The sequence below is a fragment of the Patagioenas fasciata genome, chromosome 1 (assembly GCF_037038585.1).
Source record: "Patagioenas fasciata isolate bPatFas1 chromosome 1, bPatFas1.hap1, whole genome shotgun sequence".
Lineage (NCBI taxonomy): Eukaryota > Metazoa > Chordata > Aves > Columbiformes > Columbidae > Patagioenas > Patagioenas fasciata.
In genome coordinates, this window is record NC_092520.1 from 125,914,594 (window position 1) to 125,934,841 (window position 20,248).

Sequence of the window (20,248 nt, forward strand, 5' to 3'; positions counted from 1 at the left end):
TAACCTATTATGCTACCTGCAAGGTAACCAGGGAAAAAGCATGAAATAGAAATGGTAGAAATTATTCTTTATCACAAGCTTGTTTTCCATGATTAAAAATTCTGTCTTCTGAAGTAATTATGGTGTTTTGGTTTGTTTTTTAAACGGGGGAATTCCACTGGAGAGAATTGCAGGATCCATACCTATTACTATACATAAACTTTACAAGCTAGACTGAATGTATTTCAGATTATAGATACTGAGCAGAAGAAAAAAGCTAGAAGTAAAGAGCCTACAAAGCAATTTATGTAATTGGAGCTAAAAATTCAATCTGTTTTGTGCACCAAGAGTGTCTTTGAGTATTAATTAAATTCATAAAATACTTTGAATACTGACAGTGTTACAGCCATATAAACCAGACAGCACTGGAACACTTCTGATGTACTAATTATAGAAATGTAAAATATTTGAGACCATTACTAACATAAGTTTGGGTAAGAGCAGAAGACTTGAGTCCAAAGAATGTGCTGCCTTCCCTTGTAACTTGTTTGTGTCCCCACACTTGTTTCATTGCAAGAGGAAGTTTACCTTTGCCACCCCAAAAATCTCACACATACCTGAAGAGAACTGCAGTCACAAGTATCTGGTGATGCTGGACAGCATTAAGCTCCTACAGCTGGCAAAGCAAATAAGTTAATGACTACAAAGACTTCTGGCTGTTTCCAAGAATTCGCATATATTTAAAAAACAAACACACACAAATACATTAAAATTACTCTTATTCTGCCCAGAATTAAACCCAGAGTTTCAACCATCTTAAATATGCCATTCTGTGAACACTGGCTTGTCTGCTAAATTTTCATATAATTATGTTTGACTGAAACATTTCTTATGTTCGGGACATTTTAAAGGATGGATTTATTTATATTAACTCCTTAATGCCTGTAGCATGAGTCCATCTTATTGTTGTCTTCTCAGAGCATTTGTAGGATCCCTCTCCTCCCCTGCCTCAGTTTCACAGAACTTGCAGAAAAAATTCTATGTACATCTGTCTTTCTGTCAAATTGTTCAGAATCAACCAGAACATTAGAAAGCTAACCAGGGAAGTGGAAACAAAGACACATCAGTACTTATGAAACAAGTTAAAAATTAATTATTTCCTTCAATAACAGATTCAGTTCGCATAAAACCTTTCTTCTGGTTTAAGCCAAATACTTCCAAAAACTAACTTCTAATAATTATCAGCCAAAAGAAAGATGAAAAACTAGCTTTACACAGCAGAACATTTCAAGTATATGATGCAAAATATCAAATATTAGACAACCAATACCTATCATGATGGTATTGACTGACAGATTCAAACTATTATTTTGGTAAACTGGTCCTGAATCATTTTATCACATGCACACTGGAAAACAAGGTGTTAAGCACAGCTTCTGAAAAAAAGACACTTCTAGAGTGCGGCTATCACTTAATATTTGGAGCAACAAGCAAAGTATAGTCATATACCACACTTGAACCAGACATAAAGAAATAGTTTATAAAGGAACCCAAATAAAATATACCGCATTAATCCAGCATACAGATCACAAAAGAGAAGTCATTCAACATGACACTGACTAGAGGCAGTAGTTGTATTATTTTAAAGTTAAAAAGAAATTCCATTTGTTTATTTTGTTAGTGCAGCTTCCAGGCATATGCTCACTTAGCTTTCAGACAGCGAATATGTATATTGTATAAATAGCTTTCATACAGTCTCCCTTCTCCTGTGATGTGGACAGCAGTCACCTGTCTACTTAGGGGCTTTCTATTCTAGAAGTCACTATGTAAATTACGTATTCTATCTTAACTTACATCCCTTAATTGTGCATGTCCACTGAGAATACTTCAGAGAACATATCCAGAAATATTTCAGTGCTACCAAAACCAGGTAATTGCTCTGATTTTTTTACTTCACTTTAAGATATATCAGATTTCAGGGCTACACTAGGCCCACGGTAAGAAGTAAAAAAAAAAACTACCAATAATACTCATAATCATAACAATCATCATCATCATCCCTCCACATTCTCATCCTTTTTTCATTTTTCTGATATTCTTTCCTAATCAAACCACAGTTCCCAAAAGGTGAACGAGTATGAACTCAACGCTTCCTAATGGTGTCTGCAGAAAACACAAAACTACAAAATCAAACCAGAACTGGAAGCAATCAGGCAAAACATTTCTTCATTCCAACGATACTTTACTAATATTAGATTGCTTCTTCAGGGAGAACCTCAAGCAGACCAGAAACAACAGTTATGAACTGAAGTAAATAATAGGTTACTACTCAAAGTTCTTGATGTTCCATCCTCTCCTGATGTCTGTACACTTGAGATTACCATTGCACTTGCCTAGCAAGTGGCAGCAAGAATCAGTCCAGCAGAAGCTTGGTGATGGGCAAGGGGCAGCACTTTGGATGGGCATGGAAACATGAGATCCTGCCTGTTCAGCAGCAACCCACACTTGTGTTAGTTTAAAACCAACAAAACCACAGAACTAAGGGCATCATACTGATACCACAACTCCCCAAAATAGATTAAGCTGCACAGAGATGATATGAAGGGACAAGATTTCCCCAACGAGCAAATGCTCCCACTGCTTTCCTCTGTCAATTATGTGGCATCACAAAAATTGGTTCCCCTAGCTGATATGGAGGAAAATCAACCCTGAAAAGAATAGATTTCCACTCAATCAGCAAATTAAACCATCTATATTTTAATTGTTCAATTACAAAACAGAATGCTTGGGGAGGAAAGGTGTAAAAACTAAAAGTCAAAGGCAAGCAGATCCCCTTCAGCAGGGGCCAGATGTCACGCAAACATGAAACTGCACTACAGGTAATACTTCTGCAGGATTTAAGAGTCAGTGTATTTACAGTACACATAAAACTCATCCAAAACAAACAAACCAACAAACAAAGAGAAGAAAAAAGTGATTTCATCAAATTACAAAACACAAACCCCTCAACTTAGCTGGTACAACAAATTTTATCACTGCTTACCTTTAGTACCCCTAGATATTTATATGCATGCCTCTGTTAAACTGAGTTTTACCTGATAGATGGCATATATGCATGCCTTTTCCTCTCACTCCCACTTTACTTGTATAAAACAGTCTGTTCCATGGAGGCAGATTTAGGGGGGTATAATCTGCCCTTTTCTGCAGTTAAACAGAAGCATATTTACACTTGCTCTACCTGCTTCCATTCTCTGGCACTTTGTTAATTGGCAAGTCCTGAACAATCATGAGATTCTGGAGTAATATTAAGCCAGTTTGATTATTTCTTCTTCCAATATTTGTCTGTTTCAAAGTCAATATAAAAATAGTGTGTTCAAGCAAGTTGTCAGTGGCTGTTCCCATCTTTGCAGCTTTTTCCATAAGGTAAGAACATCTCAAAGAAGGAAACACTGCCTAGGCACTTCAGATTTTCTTATATGCATATTTGTATGCAGAGACATATTTACTACTGACATTAAGGAAGTGGAAGTACACAGGGCAGTTGCTTTATCAGTTCTCCTTAAGGCAACAGTGCCACCCATCTCCTGTTTTGTGAGCTACCAGCACTCCCTTTTTTCTCCCCTGCCCCCCCATCCTTCTCTCACAGCAGCTGCAGCTCTTGGAAAAAGAGTAGCTATTGTTTCATGATAGAGATACGGTACTGCTTACACAAACACAGGATTAGATAGCACTTCTGTACCCCAAATAAGGTAAGGTTTGGTCCCTATAGAGTACAACTTGTTGTGTAGTCTCAAACTCTGCTGAGGAGTTCATGTAAGCTTCCCAAATCTGGTACGGCAGAAAAACAAGGAACCACGTCCTTATCCAAAGGAGTCAGATGAAGCTTATGAAAACAGTAGCCTTGAGACCTATGGCTTCAGAGTAATCCAAAAGCTTCAGTTAAATGGTGCTATAAAAACTATATATTGTTTTACCGCATCTTGATAACAACACATTCTATTTTTTGTACTGGAAGAACACTATCTCACTGAAAGCTCCTTTAAAATTACCAGAAGCGTCTACCTCTTGTATTGGCACAACACAACTTCCATGGCAACTAAAAACACCCTTCATGCTTATTTTAGAGAAGCTCAGAGACTCATAAAGGAAACTACAGTAGAGGGAACAACCTCCCTCATGACAAGGTTTTGTGCATCATGCACAAATGGGTATTTAAACAAAGACTGACTCATATCCTCTCAATTTATTCAATCTCACTTTACTAGACTGAAATGGCAATAGCAAACATTTGACATCACCTTCATTTTAATGGCAACTGATTAAGATATCATAGATACATGATTATTGCTTCACAAAAGCAGCAGCTCATACCAGGCAGTTTACAAATACCACCTAGGAAGAGTGTTCCTTAAGTCCTTCTGACAATTGTTTACCTTTTGCAATGCACTATTGGTGACTCCTCAACTCAGCTGTCACCCTGTATTAGTAACTGATTTGGGTTAATAATGAAGGATGCTTTTAAGAGTATTCACTGTTAATTCACTCAGAAAAGCATTCTGCTACAATAGCTTTTTTTATCTGTACGGCATTTCTTTTTCAAGAATCTGACATAACAGAGCCAAAGCCTTCTTGGTAGCCATACTTTTCTAGTCTTACTAATTCTTATTTTGGGGAATTCAAAACAACAAGATTCCTGTCATCTGTGCTGGATTACTACATCTGCGATCTTGAAGTGCTGGTGAGCTCTAAAATATCCAAGAGAACTATTCAAAGCTAGCCGAATAGCACAAGGCAGATATCTGAAAGCCAGAGAGAAGATTCAAGCCTGAACAGACAGTGCAGTAAAAGCCAACGGCTGCAAAGGGTTATTGCAGCTTGAATAATGCTCTGTGAAAACTGCAAATAGAATATTGAATAATATAAACCAGACTGTGGATTCCGGAAAAAAATAAATCCGAATCTAAAAATTAAATTCAAGACACTTCCTATCTCTTGGGCAGGAAAAGTAAAGGAATATAACTTTGTGTACCCCATCAGAAGTATCTTTTATCAGTGGGACAACAATAGGGATTACTCAAGGAATACTTAATTGCAGAATTAGGGAGAGAATGGAAAAATTAATTATTGTACATGTATTCAGTATATTTTATCTAATGATCACAAAATTCACCCCAAACATTAAAACCTTAAGCACCCAATAAGGCATGGAAGTTTCTGACTACCTGGGATTTGGGGGTGTTTTCATTGGTGGTGGTTTTGTTTGGTTTTGGTGGTTTTGTTGTTGTTGTATAGGGTTTTCTGTCTGACTTTCTTTCCTTTTTTTTTTTTTTTACTCCAAAGAACTGAAAGCAAATCAAAACCCTGCAGCTTGAGAAACTGAAGAACATGTAAACTAGGAAACTTACTTAAGATACCATCTGGATCCAGTATAAACCAGTGAAAGATCTCCAAAATCCTAAACTCAGTCCCCTGAATTTATTCACACTGACATTTTTAAAAGCAGCATCCTAATATTTTACTTCGTAATCAATCCTTATTTTAAGGATGCTATTTCATTTTATGTTTTGTTTTGTTACAGAAGGTAGTATCTCAAAAGTTTCCCTTGTTCTGTCAAACACACGAATTTGTTGCCAAAACAATATTGCAAACCATTTATTTAAATATGCACTCTGTATGTTATTTCTTTACTCCCCAGCTAACAGCGTATTTATTCCATTGAACATGTTTTCTTGCTATCTCACAATACCCAAAACCTTAAATGGCAAGTACATTATGCATAAGAAATATCTTCAGATGAATATGCGCAAGGAAGACACATGCAACCTTAATGTAGGGAAGAAACCACAACACCTCAGGGTGGAATTTTGTTCAAGGGAAAAGGGCAGAATCTGCTAATACTTATGAAACAAACCCCCTCAAGCAATCTCAATTCAGACATATGAATCCCTCACCAACAATAAAATTAAAATTTGGTGATGACATCTAGATGCCAAGAGTTGCAATGTTCCTGCAACAGGCAGTGTCTCTCTGTTGCTGGTTCCAAGATCAAAACTCAGAGAGACCTGGAAGCCTCTGACTTAGAAAGCAGAAAGACAATGGCTTTTAGCAAATTTCCACAAGCACACCAAACTTCTGATTTGGAAAAGCTAACATCCAGCCTCTTTTCATGGCTAGTAGTGTTGTACAGTGCTACAAAGGAATCTATCTCTATTCATCTCCCATACCAGCTTTTATTCTTTTATTCACATAGATCGATCTTCAAGTTTCACCAGAATCCCGATGAACAGGTATGCTGGTCCCCAACATCTACGTGCAAAAATAAGTTTTTAACTATGAATTAAGTAAGAGCATCACCAGGCCCTCTGTTACTGCCACAATGACATTAAACTAATTTGAAATATTACAGCTAAAAATACATTCTCCTTTCAGGTGAAGAGCAACTGTGTGCTTAATATTGTCACTAGATTAGACCCATTCATTTCACAGTACTGAAGGAAGCCAAAGCTGTCTTTAAGTTTTATAATGACAAATTCCCCATTCTGAAATGAAACAAAGTAATTGGAACTATGGCTACTGCATAAAAGGACAACTCTTTACCTTGTGATATAACTTCCCCCCAGTTGCTGTTAAACAGTGCATTAAATATTTGTTGTAGAAGGGCATGCAGTCTTTCCACAGAGCAGCTGACACTCCACCAAACAGAAAAATAATTCAGAAAGAGAACTCTTCTCCTTTGCACATGAGGACTGCTGATTATGGGAGCCTTGAGAGACAACAGAAGGCACCAAGAGCTGGGTTCTCAGAAGGAAAGTTAGGAAGTGCCGTATCATTTCTCAATATTTGTTAATTCAGTTTTACACTGAATTAAAGCACATTAATACTGATAAGACACCTCTAACAAGCAGAATGCATTCTTCCAGCATTAGCTTCACATTCAAGACTTCAGAAAGGTAGAGGGTACCTTTGCAATTGCTACTAAAAGATAATCTAACTGCCATCACCTGAAAACCCAGGGAAGGGCATTTCAAAATTACTAGTTTCAATATCAGAATGCCTCATTTTGCAGCAAAACCCTAGTTTCTACTACTAATGTAAGTCCTGGGACTCACCTGCAGCTTTGCACTGTTGCTGCCAGTTTACAGTACCAACTTGTAACGCATTCCTGTAACTCTATTTCTGCAGAGACTAAGGGCAAAAAACTTCCTTGCTAGAACACTATAAATACAAAATAGGCTTTTATGACTGTAAACTTGGACTAACTTTTTTAGTCAAACAGTCATAAGACTTTGCATCCAAACATTTGTTTCTGCTCATTGGAAGCACTAACACTACAAGCAGTCTGGCTAGCACGGTTTTACCCTGTGCTTGAGTCTCTGTAATAGTACCATCCATCCTTATCTGACCAATCTGTGTCTGGAGAACTTTCATGTGTCCACAAGTGTCAGGTATTATGCAACTTCCTGTCCCAACTCCCCTTTCAGAACACTATTTACTCAGTTATTAATAGCCCACACATCCATGTTGCTGCTCAAGGTCATTTAAAAAAATACAGTTTTTATGAAAAGAAATTATATACACAAAGGCAATCATCTGCCTTAACCACTCAATGACTCACTACATAAAAGCTACAGTTACCTAGCACAAGCACTATATCCCAGTGTTGTCCAAGTGGATCCCATTAAAGCCTACAAAGTCAAATCACTCCAAACGAGACACAATTATCCTGTAACTGGAAACAAGCCCTCCTGCTACTTTTTAGAGAAAACAATGTATTTCACGCAAAGAATTTATGCAGGTATTCTGACCTAGCACCAGTTCCACTGTCTTCAAGACCACAGGTGAAAGAGTCAATGGCTCTCATGACCAATAAGCAAGGTCAGGAGCCAGTCACTTCGGACACAAAGTTTTTCATTCATGATCCTGCAAGTCTGGATGGTTAAGGACTTCCTCATTGCTGTCTTGTGGGTTTGATGACGGAGAAAGAGAGAAAACAAACATTACTGACACTCCTGGTAGAAACATCTTCACAAAAAAAAAAAAGTAGTCCACACCAAAATATTCAAACCATTATTTAACTGTAACCAGCCCCACTCCCAACCCCGCAATTGCCAAAAAAAAAAGCAATAACTGAAGCCTAACAATACATATCTCAAGCTTCTTGTTTACAGGGTGGGCTGGGGTGCTCTCTGCAAGCACTTCTCTGTCCTAAGTACCCTGCATCCACTTGGTATGTTTTTATTTTTGCGTTCAATTTACTTGGGACTCAGGACAAAAAATAATTAACTAAAAATAAAGCGAGACAGAGGGAAGGGAGGGGAAGAGCAAAACTGAACAGAAGAGATTGTATCAACCAAACTAAGTTTGCATCACAGAGGAGAAACCTCAGAGAAAAGTCATCAGAAGACAAATCACATACTACATTTCTATTATAAAGATGAGGGGTGAACATAAGAGAAAAATGGTAGTAAAGCTGTGTAACATTTCACTCACACAAGCCAAAAAAAAAAAAATCTTCATCCTTTCCCTTCTGAAAGACTACAAAGAATAAAATACTCCAGCTGTTAATTTTAAGATGGCTTTACTTTCTTTTTTGACCTTAAAAAGTGATTTCAAACCAGTTCTTACAGTTTCCCTCCCCTCATTTGAAAATTCTGATCACACAAATAAAAGCACTGACACCTGGATGAACTGAACTGTTTGCCAGTGTTACAGCAGGAAGAAAAGAGGAGAATTCATCAATTACTACTACTGAAGACAAGTTCCATTTATAGAGAAAAAATGCGCATCTTATTGAGTGAAAGCTATATGAAAGGAAAACATCTCTGCAGTGGCACATCATACTAGCATCTACACAGTCAAGTCTTCAGGATTTCTTTTTTTAATATAAAAAGGAAGTAAATCCAATACAGCTTCTCAAGCAAAGATTCTAGAACAGAAAATATGAGGCATCCATGTTCTTTGTACAAAGTCCGTATGTCTTCTCCCTGTTGTAGGCACTGCACAAATTAAAATACAAACCCACCAACTGAGCTCAACCAGTTGAGTTGTATAGTTCCTCAATTTTAATTTCATTCTGGATCAAAGAACAGAACTGTTATATGTGCATTTAGTAAAAAATGACGGCAAAGGGAATTTTTTTATCTTAAAAAAAGATGCGTCAGGTACAATGCTCTGCATGCTCTCAGAACTGAAATTGTCCCTAGAAATCACATACAGAACCTTCTGACCCTCTCAGAGCCCAATAAATGCTGTTTTGCTCTGCTGCAGGGACTGTGGAGAACAGTTTTAAAGAGAACATTTCAAGGATACTTTTCTTCAGTCTGACTAGATATCAACCTTCTATGTTTATTAGCTCCACTCAATAATTAATTATTGCTGTCTACATATGAAAGACAAAGTTTGTTGTAAACAACATCACTTTCTTCTACTCAATCAATGCTATCTGAGAAGCAGAAGCCAACGCAAACACTGTAGATTTTGGGAGCCAGATGAAATGCCCATCTCTGCCTAAAATCTTGAGGCTGTATTACTCGAATTCTGCACTTGATCCAACTGTTCTTTTTTAATTATTTACATTAATTGATAACTGAATGACAAAAGAAGAAGTCCACTGATACTAAGATTTCTTCTCCACAGTTCATGACTTTGGTCTCAAGCATTTACTTCAGCAATACTTTGCAACTACAATCAGGCAAGTATCTCCCTGTATACACTACACCATAGACATAGATGTGAAGTTCACTCACATGATGCACTATTTATAAAGAATAAAGAATATGAGAGGTCTTAATTTCTTACAGAACTGTTCTTTTCTGTTATATCTTTCTCCAAACACTTTTTGATGGCTTATTCCCCTGCCTTTATGCTTCCTTTCCCTTTCCCCAAAATCTCTTCTCTATCACAGTCCTGCAACAGAAGCAAGCAAGAAGTTTGGTAAGCAAGACATCAAAAAGAAAAGGGTGTAAAAATATCTCCTTTTCCAAGCCGCACAAAACCAAAATTATCTAGAGTAGGGGTGTCAAACTCATTTTCACCGGGGGCCACAGTCCTAAAATTACATTCGGCCCTTTGAAGGCAACCACGAGGCTGACGTGGCCCCGGCAAAAATGAGTTTGACACCCCGGATCTAGAGTACGCAAAACAAGAACTGAAAAAGTTTCATCATAAAAGCTGTTAGGTTACTGAAATTAACCTTTCCTTCTCTCCATTTACTACAGAGGCATCCCAAATTTTCCTGCAAATGCGGTATTTTACAAAACTGGATCATCTAACATCTCTAAGTGGGACCATCTTATACAAAGCTATCACCAGTGGTTTTGATACACAATACAGATTAATCTTTGAAAGTTCATTAAGCTGTGCTCATTATGTATGGTAATCTGGATACACAAGCAGCACAGTTTCATGCCTACTATTTGGAACAAAAGTCAAACTTGATTACCTCAGTCATCACCTACACTGACAGCAGATGAAGCCTCAAGAAGTTAAAATTAGTTAGGTGGTAGAGAGACACACACACTTGACCTGCTTTTATTTTTTTATTTATACAGGCAACTTTATCAAAGGTTTTCTTGTTAAACATGTGTATATTTTACCTTTAAAATATCATTCGTATGTGTTAATGAAAAAGTTACTTCCCAACATTTACATTTGTTTCTAAAGAGAAATGAGGGACTCAGGTGTTTATCCTAACACCATTTACATAACAGCCTTGAAAATTCCAAAGCATACAGCAAACCTTCACCTTTTCTTTCTATTCAAGTGGGATATTGGGACAGTTTGCTTCTTCACGTCTGTGCTTTAAGCACAGTACCTTCTATTGTCCTTTGGGACAAAATAATATGCATGGTACCACAGTACTTCAGCTGCTAACGGTATGCTTCTGTTTCAGTAAAATCGCAACTTAGTGCCAAAAAGAGGACAGGGAAGTTCTTTATCAAGGAACTGCTGAAAAAGAATCCTCATTTAAAAGAAATATATAGACTGTATTTCTAGATTTCTGTGTGCAAGGCAGGCAAATTATTATTAAAGTAGGCATACTAATTTCCCAAACTGATGATTCAATGTCTGTAATTTAATGGTTACTGTTGAAACACTATTCATTCTATTAATGATTCCTTTTATTATCAATTCATTTAACACCTATATAGCAAGCAGGAAGAAACAATAGTTGAGGTCACCATGAGAAAAACCTCATGTAGTATGAATGCTGGCAGTTAATAGTGAGCTGAAAAGTGATATGCCTAAGTACAACCAGGGTATCGCATCTGATGATTAAACTCAAAGAATGCCAGAGAACGCTCTACCAGTAATACATGAAATGAGGAAGTGTCAATTTTTTTTGCTTTCCCAACAAGAGAGAAAAAAAAAAGGCATTTTTATTGTCATAGTACTTCCAGCAAGTTGATATTAAAAAGGAGATTTCATGCCAAAGTCGGCTGTTTAATCAGATAAAGAAGGCTTTCCTATTTCCCATTGTATAGATCAAGTTGGCTACAGGAGCCACACAGAGCTTTGAGTAGCACATTTTTCTGTGAGGGCTGTATCGTTTGATCATAGCAAAGGACAAGGACTGCTGGGTAATCTGAATCAGAGCGGCAGAAAAAGGGAGCCAGGCAGCCTGCTGAGGCCAAGATAACCATGTCACCCCAGCCTCCCACAACACTCCCAGTTGTGGACTGGGCAGGGGGAGGGGATAAAATAAAAACATCACTCATTTCCTTTTACAAATTTGTCATGGAAATTTTCACATGCAGTATGTTTCTCCAAAGCTCATTTATAAGTATTCTAATGTATGCTTGTTAAGGCCAGCCTCCTCATACTGATGAAGATTCTCCTGATTGCTTTCAAAAACATTTCATTTCAAACCCTTACTGCTTTGAAAAGTGATACGTAGGATTTTCTATATAGGTCTTTGCAAGCGACATAGCAATTTATGAAGCAAATAAAAACCTGTTCTCTAAAAACAGAGCTTTTATTAGAGGACAGTGCACATTTAAAGAGGTGTCTCTCTACCTATGATGCTGTTCATAGCCTTCCCCAGTAGATTGGAAGCAGTAAAGGACAGGCGGGTTAAGTCACCTGATATTCAGAATGACATGAATCATTGATAGGTTAATGGGTCAGAAGGAACCCTCAAGGAGGACCAAGTTTAGAAGCCCAGCTTTTCACCAGGTACTGTCCCTGAAACACCTCCCCGGTATTTCAAGCCTCCTAACCTTCCTACAGATGCAAGCAGCCCTTCAAACCACCACCTTCTTCTATTAACTCCTCTTTCACACACTCTGATTCCAAACCAAATTTGGTTCTGGACTGTGAAGCAGGCACTGCAAAGTGACCCATCCAAGCATTTTAACTCTTTTCCTTGAAATTCTGTTGAAGCTGCTGACCTGGGGACACAGTCTCCAAAGTTGCAGCCAGAAGAGTACCAAAACACCACTATTAGTCCTAGCCCCTGAACAGACACAAACTCAAGCCACTACCTGTCACAGTATCCTGAAATGCAAGCTAATTACTTCGCTGTACTTCCACTAATATTGCCATTCTTTCATGCACCACCAGTACTAGTAATAACTTTAAAAGATAGGTTCTAGTCTCTCTGTATAAACAAAGCATGTAGAAGCCTGTAATGTGAACTAGGCACTAATGTACTACTTTGTGTTTATGATGTATTTTTAAGTAGAAGCAACAGCACTAACTGTGGCAATTCCAATTAGCTTATTTATTTTCCAGGTCCCAGAAGGCAAGAACATAACTAGTTTTCATAGGAGAATTTGGAGTGGAATAAAAGAGCACTAAAAGCTTTGAGTGTTTCATTTAGTAATTCTAAAAGAAAACAGTGGGAGGGGAAGTATTTTTCTGTTGTTGCTGCCCATCCCCACCCTATCATCCCATTCTCTTCAATGTTAAGTTTGAAAAAAGTGCAGCAGATTCCTTTCTGATCTGTATCCTGCAGATAGGCCATATGCCCCATCCATTCATAAAAGAGAATAATAGACTTCGGCAGTGAAACTTATTTTTGCTTTCTCCATTCCCAGTTTCCTTTCGTTTTCATACACTCAAGTTTTGTAGAGGTGATCACTTTTCCTAAACATTCAAAAAAAATTCAAATCTCTCCTTTCACTTCTTCAGAAGAATTTGCACTGCCAAGACACCTGCCATCCAGAGCTTTAAATTTCATATATATTTAGTCTGGTATTAACTGCCATAGTACTATTTCTAAATGCAACACTCGTTCATACAAACACTGCTAGGAACTGAATGATCTAATCTCCATGTGACTAAAAGTTAGAGTTAGCAATTTTTCATGCACAGTTATGTCAGTATGCCATTAAGAGAGCTGTTAGTTCATCCAACAACAACTTAATCCTAGAATCCCGGACTAGCCCAGGCTGGAAGAGACCTTGAAAGATCACCTGGCCCAACCTTTTGTGGAAAAAGGAACCTAGATGAGACTCTCTAGCACCTTGCCCAAACACATATTGAAAAATCTCCAAGTTTAAGAAAACCTTAACACTTAGAAATTAACATAAACAAAAAAAACACCACATGAATTACAAAAGGCTGCTCCAATGATCTCATAAACCTAGTCTAAAGACCAAAAGCTTTAGCAATCAAATCGTATCAGTACTCTTAAATTAATAAAACCTTCCACATGCACAGACATTACAGTAAGATAATATCTACAGTTTTGAAAGAGTGTTTAGAAAACTTTAACAAAAGTTACCCCATCAATAGCACATGTATGCTGACTAAAGAAAACAGCTACTAATTCTAAGTACAACTGTTACCAACATAAACTAGCCAATATTCAAGTACAGGACCTCTTAAGTACCTGCAACAGGATTTTGCAGTTTGTTCCTAGGTAGCAGCTCATTAACAAAAGCATCTCTCATATATTCTTAATGCCAGTTGCAGCATGCCAGAATTCAACTTCCATGATATGCTTATCATAAGTGACAGGCAACACGGGGCATTTTTCATTTTCTGCAGAAAGACAACTGCAACTTTGATTTTCCTGTTATGTTTTTCATCCTCCTTACATGCCATCTATGAAATCCTCCCACTTGCTAGTGCAGGCTTTTCACATCTCCATCTCTCTTTAGAGCAAGAAAAATGTGAAGAGGTCATTTAATTCTAACCTCACCTAAATGGATATATGCTCAATACAATTTAATGCAAATTATCAACTCCAGCAGTAAGCCACAGGAAGAAATCAGCACATCCTACATTTTCTCCTGTTATTAGAAAGGCTTTCATCACACTTAACATACTTACGCCCTACTTACACACAGAAACTACCTTTGTCGAAGCAAGTCAAAGGTGAAGGACCTTTTACCTGCGAGGCCAAAAAAAGCCTTACAAAAAATACCTGGCATGCCACTTCAACACACTTTGTGCTATTCATTGAAAACGTAAAGTCAGATGGCTCAGAAGTCTGAGGCAACCTATGAGTTAAGCCAATCAGCCAGCTCTAAAGAGACACACAGTTGTAAAGGGAAAAGAAATGCAGGCTAGTTAAACTCAACGTTTTTACTGGCATTTTTACTGGCACTCATTTTGGAAATCATATCACTTTAAAAATACAGGAAAAAATGCTAAATACTTCTCTTTGACTACCAGAAGCCAACAGAGAACAGGGCAAGAGTAAGCACCGAACAGTCAGCTCTGCTACCTGTGAAATGGAGGTACACAAGCCAGTGATAAATGGAAGTGCTCAGAGAGCAGAAAACAGCTGACCATTTCTGAAGACTGATGAGCAGGAAGCTTCCTGGTCCAACTTGGAGGCCAACAGACCCTTGAAAAGAGACTAAGAAAACATTTCACCTGCTTCAGAAAAGAACAGGACTAAGAAAGGCAAGCCAGAATTGAACAAATTATTCTGTGAGAAGAGATGTAACAAGACACTGCTACTCTCACAGTCTCAACTTTAAAAGTACATACATTCCTCTCAGCTGGAAAGAATCACACCTGAGTGACTGGGGTTTTTTTTAAAGGTATTTTCCTATTCATTCCTATCAGCAAACTTTTGGGGCTACTATAGCTGAAACAGGTCCAGATAAATAAAAATGCAAGGTCACACTTTCGCAGACTCTAGGGTGATTTTAAACGTAGGCAGCAATTAGGTTTACTTTGAGAGGGGGATCTGGATCATATTAGTCATTGTTATCACATCATAAACAAGTCACAGTATCACGCATAGATGCTTTTTGGTTTGCTAGCAACATCTGAAGAAAACTGAAAATAAAGATAAAATACACTGCAGTGAAGTCACTGTACTGAATTCATGACATCATAATTGTTGCCATGGTAACTAGGCTAGTATCAAGCACAGACTACTGCCTTCACTGCAGAATCAAGGAGCACCTGTGCTGCCACAAAAGAAATGTTCTTATTCAAATACAAATCTAGTCAACAACCCAGGAAATAAGACACTACTCTAAGTAAATTGCCTTGCAAATACCTCTTATTTCGTTCACCTGGTGTGAGACTTTTTAAAACACTCAGGCACACGTAAAGAGGTCTGATCAAGTATACATGTGTTAAAGAGTCTAATTGAAAACATGATGTTTTTCTTCCAGTGTTCCTCAGTTTTTCCAGCACAGATTAATTCTCTTTAAACTTTCCTCTCCTATGCATACGATTGCAGTCACATACAACAAACCTCTGTTCAGACACAAAACAGAGGTTAAAAACTCCAAAGGAAAAAAAAAAGTTTTCTAGCTCTCATTTCAACAAGCCAGAGCGATAGTCAAACTGGAACTGTCACACAGCAGCAGAACTAAGTGATAAAGAACATATTCCACATTTAAAGTCCACAACTCCTTTTGCTTAAAGACTGCCCCAACAGGGCCTTCAAATGCCAGTCATGTGTTTTTCATGCACTTGCTAAATGCAATGCTTCAAATCTGCAGGGCTTCGAGAACAGCCCAAGAATAGCTTTCTTGTAAATTAAAATGGCATCCCTTTTTCTCTGAAGAGTCCTCTTTTACATGAGGAATATCTGTTATACCCAGCTCTTCACCATTCAAAAACATAAAAGTTGCAGAAATTCAATCTTAAAAAAAACAAAACAAAACAAAAAAAACCAACCACTACAACTAAGCAGTTGACAACTTATTGGGTGACAATTAGGTTTGTCACTAATGGCTAATTATTAAATGCACAAATGCTACATTTAACATCGCAATTTCAAATATTTGTTGAAATAAATCACTCAGTATTACAAAGGCATATGAAGGAAAACACACCTGAAAATTAACTTCAAATTAACTTGCTGAATTAAAAAAAAGCTATAGGTCAGAAGTACCAGATAGTGCTTCACAGCTCAATCTTAGAGTTGATTAGGGCCAAGGAAATTGGTTCAGAACAGATTTTAACAACTAGACCTCAAATTCTAACAAAGAGACCACACTATATAGTAAAGTATAAAGTATACTTATTTGCTATCTCAATGGTTCTTTAAGAGTAATCCATAAATTATTGCTGGACAACAGCTCCACACAACCACATGTAATTAGTCAATCTGTCTGAACAGTTTCAGAATGCATTGTTGGGTTTTTTCAGCTTATAAGAAAACAAAACTGTCCTAGTTATAAATTAAACAACAGCACCACATTTCTGTATTGCCTTCACTCCTTTGTTGGACACTGTTGCTATTCCTATCTAGTACACTGATTACACCAAAACCAAAGGACAGAAGTACTGAAGCAAGCTGCCACCCCAGCCCCTGCTCTCTTAATAAAGACTGTCTCAACAAAACAGTACTAGACAAAGTAAAGAACACAAACAAACAACAAAATGGGGAGTTTCAGATATAGATGATTACTAGACAGCTGCATCCCATATGTTTCTGTCTTCAATGTTCTCCTAATATTATTTTGCACAACGAAGAACGACGACGCCATGAAAATCCCCAGCTTAACTAACGTTCTGCAATATGAAGCATAATCAGGAAACTACTATAGTTGACAACACATTCTAACAGAATTGTTGAGTGTGTCAATCTACTCTCTGCCACTGAAAAGTAAAGAAATTAACAATCTTCTGCATGTTTTAAAAAAAACCTTAGGAACAGATGCTGCCTTTGGCGATAACAACTTGTGCATACGAGCATATATCCTAATACACCAAATACAGTTAATAGAACTGTCCTAAACTCATAAAATGGAAATAAGCAAGCTGATAAAACCTCAAGTAAGTTATGCATCAGAAATGCAGAGTTCTCAATTTCTCTACAATTCTGAGCATAAATTTCTTGAAGTGCCTGGATTACACAATTCACAGACTTGTATGTGATGTAAATACAGGACAAACGGCAATGACATTCCCCTTCTCATTAGTAAACATAACTTTTCTAGCTCTAACCCACACAATATGAAATCACTACTTAATAAGTAATGAAAAAAATACCACTGTACTTGCAGTAAATTTTGATTTTTGAAAGACTGACATATTAACTGATCCTGTAAGTAACTAATGTGCCTTCTCTACATGCACACAGAAAGTTATGGATTATCTCAAGGCTTTAGAGAGACTTTTATATAGCTTTAAAATGAACTTGTTGAATTAGCTTTTCCCCAACAGTCCTCTGCTAACTCTAACTTTTTATTATGTTAACACTAGATAGAAGAGTGAGGAGATGCAAGTGCTGGCCCAGCTTTGTACATGGTAGTTTTTTCTTATATTATTAATTTATCATTATAACAGAAGCAACAACTGAAAATTTTCAGCTAGGATCTTCACAGTTGCCCATGACACTTGCAAATCTGACTAGAGACACCACAACACAAAGAAACACTACCTGTTACTCATCTCTCCCCCAGCAAACCAAAGTGAGATAGGCTAGGGGTGTTAAGATGCCAAACAACAATTCTACTCTTTATGCCTTTATTCAAACTTCCATATAGCAAATCCTCTCCACTGTTGCAGAGTTCATCATACACATATAGAGAATACTTAAGTGTACAAGCACTTAAATACAATGCTATATCCTTTAAATTTAGCTGTTATTTTATAACTAGTTGTGTTTACTATAGATATTATGAAAATGTGTTACCAGACTTGTCTGAATGCATTTTCAATTCTAACTATGTTGAGAACTATATTAATGAAATGGGTTTTTCCAACACAGGCATGGCTGAAGAGTGTTCTTGGGAAGTTTTAAGGCATTGATTGGGCTTCAGTCAGTCCTTAGTATATTTGGAACAAGTCCCTGCTACACCACTGAACTGAACCACATAAAGTGCAATCATATTGCAACTAGGTTCCAAACCAAATTATATCACAATAAAACACAGTATTTTTATCTCTCAGAAAGGAGAGGAGATATTCTTTGCAATGCCATTGTCTCACACTGAAATGAGAAAAGAAATAATCTTAAAATAAACTAAAAAATTACACAGATTTCTGCAGTTCCTGGCTGTAGTATAATTCTCAAACATGCTCACAACCCTCAGCATGTCTTAAGGAGTTGAGAATCAGCTCAGTTATGGATCTTTTTCATCAAGTAGGATCAGATGCTCAATTTTTAACAGCCATTCTCTTATCCTCCCTATACCTTCACAAAGTAAGAGAGCCAAAGCAGCTTCCAGTTCTCTAGTTCCCTGTTTGGGAACTAGAAATTATTAAGAAAGCCCTTGGAGCAACCTCTCTGTTGTTTTCCAGAGCTAGAAATGTGCAGAGCAGACAAGGAACATCTTTCCTGAACTCTTTCATGGTGCTCCTGAGCACTTAATGATAAGAAAAGAACCACGTACAAAATTGAAGACAGACTGAGAAATAAGTGGGAAGGTGTTTACTTTTTGCTTGAAAGAGAATACTAAAAATCACCATACCAGCTCAGATCAAGGATTTACCTGACCCTACTCCAATAGCAGTCATCAGCAGACACCTAGGAAAGACTGTAAAGACAGGGCAAGCAGAAGGATAGTTCCTTTGATTATATTCCCAAATGCCAAGAATTTGCAGCTCAGCATTTGCCTGAGCCAGAGGTGAAGAACAACATGCAACACTCTGCTTAGCCCTTCTTTGTACAACCTTGCACACACTGAAAAAATGAAAAAGGTAATCAGCAAAGTTTACTTTAAAACCAGATACACCAAAATTTTCTGAAACTTTAGAATATCCAGGTTTGGTTTGTTTTGGTTTTTTTTTTGGTTTTTTTTTTTTTTTGTTGTTGTTGTTGTTTTTTTTTTGGTTTTTTTTTTTTTTGCAAAACTGAGTAAAATACATTTTGGAAAACAATTGAGTTTCTAGTTTACACTTTCCCCACTTAGGCGTGCTCATTTGAGAGCTCTGACAAAGAGTCTGCCCTACAACTGCTGGTACTTCAGCGCATCTTTCCAGAGCACTGGCTGGCAAAATTTGAGCTCCGCAGCCTGGGAGCTGATGCCTTCTTCCTTACTTTGGTACACCCATCCTAACCAAAGAGAAACTATGCTGACAGTAAAATAATAGTTGTATAAAGTTTGGCAATTATGCAATTCAAACAACTCACCACATGAGACAGTGACTGCTTTAAAGGCAGAAGCTACTAGAACTCAGACTAAATAAATATACAGAAGTGTAAGTTCTCAACTGTTCTGAAAGATACTCCTAAATTCCTAAGTTCAGCTAGCTTTGTTGCCACAAGTTGTCTAAAGTAACTATATTATGACTGAAATGGAATAGCAAGCAAACACAACCTCACGATAAAGCCCACTTAAAGGCAGTGACTTGTAAATCACATGCTTTACTTGAGATAGGGGACATACTCCTAACAATTTAAATTGTCTAACTCAGATCAAAGTAAATTCAATAAAAACAGAAAAGTACCACTGAAAAGTTCAATAAAGCCTGAAAAGTGCCACATCTTTCTAACACTAACAACAGACACCCTCACCCAGAAACAAACATTACAAGTAGAAAGTTACTGCTCCCTTTGCCCTTCTAGCTCCAGTTTCTCCACACAACCCCAACTCATTTCTGCCTGAAGCTAGGACACAGTTTTACAAAGGCTTTGTCAAAACAGACAATAGTCCAGAAAGTGACCACCCGATACTCTTCCTACTTCTTTCTGGCAGCAGCCCACCCTTAAATTGGATTAAGTGTAACATGAACTGGACCGTCAGGTATGATGACAAAGCAACTCAGACAATCCCTCACTCACAGATTTCAATCAGAATTATCTGGACTACTTTAGGCAGCTTAGATCACAGTCTTTACTAACCCAGCTAATTTTAACTGAAATGGTTTAGACAGTACCCGAATGGGCAGACCCACCAATAGA

General features: G+C 37.5%; 2 protein-coding genes across 6 annotated transcripts in view; both read right to left on the reverse strand.

The window, feature by feature from the left end:
- The window catches only part of COX17 (cytochrome c oxidase copper chaperone COX17), a 177,028-nt gene that overhangs the window by 85,058 nt on the left and 71,722 nt on the right, over positions 1-20,248 (reverse strand). The gene's annotated exons all lie outside the window — the stretch shown is intronic.
- The window catches only part of POU2F1 (POU class 2 homeobox 1), a 111,412-nt gene that overhangs the window by 82,186 nt on the left and 8,978 nt on the right, over positions 1-20,248 (reverse strand). The window contains exon 2 of one of the 5 annotated variants that reach the window (XM_071814056.1): positions 597-655. The exons of the other annotated variants lie outside the window; for them this stretch is intronic. The gene's annotated coding sequence lies outside the window, so the exon portion shown is untranslated. The remainder of the gene's footprint in view (positions 1-596; positions 656-20,248) is intronic. 5 annotated transcript variants of the gene reach the window in all.